The sequence below is a fragment of the Populus euphratica genome, unplaced genomic scaffold (genome assembly GCF_000495115.2).
Source record: "Populus euphratica unplaced genomic scaffold, PopEup_1.0 scaffold604.1, whole genome shotgun sequence".
Classification (NCBI taxonomy): Eukaryota; Viridiplantae; Streptophyta; class Magnoliopsida; order Malpighiales; family Salicaceae; genus Populus; species Populus euphratica.
Genome location: NW_011500478.1, coordinates 85,726 through 88,893, shown reverse-complemented (window position 1 = coordinate 88,893; position 3,168 = coordinate 85,726).

The window sequence follows — 3,168 nt, the reverse complement described above, 5'->3', positions numbered from 1 at the left end:
TGCCAATTGATGCTACTCATATGAGGCCAAGTACTATGACGGCTAGAGCATATGATGGTTCCCCTAGACAGGTAATAGGGACCATTGACATTGAATTGTTTGTAGGGTCTCAGATGTTTTTGATAACCCTATAAGTGATGGATATCCATTCGTCATATAACATGTCATTAGGAAGGCCATGGATACACGCCTCTGGGGCTGTGACATCATCTCTACACCAATGTCTGAAGTACATTATCAATGATATTCTAGTGAAAGTTAAGGCAGAAGAAACCTTGTCCATGATAAGGAATGTGTCGGTCCCTTATATTGAAGAAGAAGATTGCAAAGATGGAAATCTCCATGCCTTCGAGATTGTGAACACTGAATGGGCACCAGAGAATAAGGTGTTGAGAAGACCAATTATTTCTGATTCTGCCAGAATGACAGCTAAGTGCTTTTTAAAACATAGGCTACCATTCTAGAATGATCCAATTACTGGAAATCTTAAGAGAATCAACATGATAAAAATTAAGGCTGCTAATCAGAGGTTTGGGCTTGGCTTTAAGCCTAAGAAAGATGATCACAAAAGAGTTGCTAGGATAAAACGAGAAAAAAAGGTTGGCCAAAATAGAAGGAAGAAAGCCAGAGGAAGAAGACATTGTAATCCCACCTATCCATGTTTCTTTTCCAAAGTCAGCATATGTGATGAAACCTGAAAACATGATGAAAGTATTGGGACAAAAACTTGTTATCATGGATATTAACAATATAGAGGAAAGTGAAAGGAAAGGTTGGAACTATGATAATGAGCAAAAAACAATAAAAGAAGATGAATTGTTGTCTCAGTTAACTGTTTATTATCTAGAAGAGGCTCCAACTAGCGCCTTTGTGCGAAAGCTTTTAGTTGAAGAAGTATTCTAGAATTGGGAGATTGAAGAAGCCCTAGTTGTTTTCAAGAAGTAATGATTAAGCGTTTACTTATATTTGCTTTTATGTGCTCTATGTGCTTTGCATTGTAGTTTGCTTTTGTGTTTTTATACCTAGTTGGAAATCTTGGCTCAAGATGTCAACATAAGGTCTTTTTATAATTGTTGAGCCAACTTTTAAAATATTATTGAGATCATGCATTTCCACCATCAGTATTTGTTGAATTCCTTTTATTTTGTTTGGCTACAAGATATGCATTCACACTAAAAAACACCTTCCGCTTTCAGGAATTCTGAAAGTGAATCCTCTATAAATCCACAAACATATTGCATTGAAAATGAATGGCCAAACTTTGATAAGGATGAAATTGCAATTGATGAAGAGGAATGGAATGAAGAGTTTACTAGACGAGTAGAACAATCGGAGCATGCTTGGAAACTTGCAAAAAAAGAATTAGAGGTGATAAATGTAGGCACTGAGCAAGATAAAAGAGAGTTAAAGATTGGAACTCTGATCACTACAGAAGAAAGATGCAGTTTAACCTCATTACTACAAGAGTATATCGATGTGTTTGCCTGGTCTTATACAGATATGCCTGGTTTAGACATTGATATTGTAGTACACAGATTACCTTTGATAGAAGGATGTAAACCTGTTAAGCAGAAATTAAGAAGAACTCGCCCAGATATTGTGCTCAAAGTCAAGGCAGAGATAGAGAAGCAGTGGGATGCCGGTTTTCTAGAAGTTATTAAATACCCTCAATGGGTATCTAATATAGTGGTGGTACCAAAAAATGATGACAAAATCAGAGTATGTGTAGATTTCAGGGATCTAAACAAAGCCAGTCCGAAGGATGATTTTCCTTTGCCTCACATAGATGTCTTGGTAGACAATGCTGCTAGGAGTTCAACTTACTCCTTTATGGATGGATTTTCCGGTTATAACCAGATTAAAATGGCTGAAGAAGATAAAGAGAAGACCACTTTTGTCACACCATGGGGAACATTCTGCTACAAAGTGATGCCATTTGGGTTGAAGAATGCTGGAGCCACGTATCACAGGGCAATGGTGACACTTTTCCATGATATGATGCATAAAGAGATTGAAGTGTATGTGGATGATATGATTGCCAAGTCTAAGAATGAAGAAGATCATGTTCAGGTTCTAAGAAAATTATTTGAAAGACTAAGAAAGTATCAGTTGAAGCTGAATCCTTCAAAATGCTCGTTTGGGGTAAAGTCTGGAAAGTTGCTAGGATTTGTGATAAGCAATAAAGGAATAGAGGTCGATCCTGATAAAGTGAAAGCAATTCAGGCTATGACAGTTCCTAAGACTGAGAAAGAAGTAAGAGGTTTCTTAGGACGTTTGAATTACATCGCTCGATTCATATCTCAGTTAATAGCAACATGGAGCTAGTTTTTTTATTACTTCGAAAAAAAGAACCCTGGTACATGGGACAAAGATTGTCAAGAGGCTTTTAATAAAATAAAGCAATACTTACAGAATCCACCCTTTGTTAGTGCCACTTGTGCCTAGAAGACCTTTGATCTTATATTTAACAGTAACTAGGGTAGCAATGGGGTGTGTGTTGGGACAACATGATGAGTTTCGAAGAAAGGAGCAAGCTATCTATTATCTAAGTAAGAAGTTTACCGATTGTGAATCCAGATATACTCTAACTGAGAAGCTATGTTGTGCTCTTGTATGAAGTACAAAGCATCTTTGACAATATATGTTGTATTATACCACCTGGTTGATCTCAAAAATGGATCCTCTTAAATACATCTTTGAGAAACCCTACTTGTCAAGCCGAATAGCAAGATGGCAAGTGATGTTGGCTGAGTATGACATTGTATACAAGACAAGAAAATCTGTAAAAAGAAGTGTAATTGTTGATCATCTAACAGATAATGCTATCAAAGATTATGAGCCTTTGAAATTTGACTTCCCAGATAAAGATGTGTTGATAGTAGAAGAAGATAAAGAGAAGAATGATTGGTGGATAATGTATTTTGATGGGGCAGTGAATATTTCTGATAATGGAGCAGGGGCTGTGATAATCTCACCTAACAAGAAGCAATATCCCGTCTCAATCAAACTACAATTTGAATGCACTAACAATACTACTGAATATGAGGCTTGTATCCTTGGATTAGAAGTTGCTTTGGAGATGAAAATAAAGAAGCTTGATATCTATGGGGATTCAATATTAATAATATGTCAAGTGAAAGAAGAATGGCAGACCAAGGAAGAAAAACT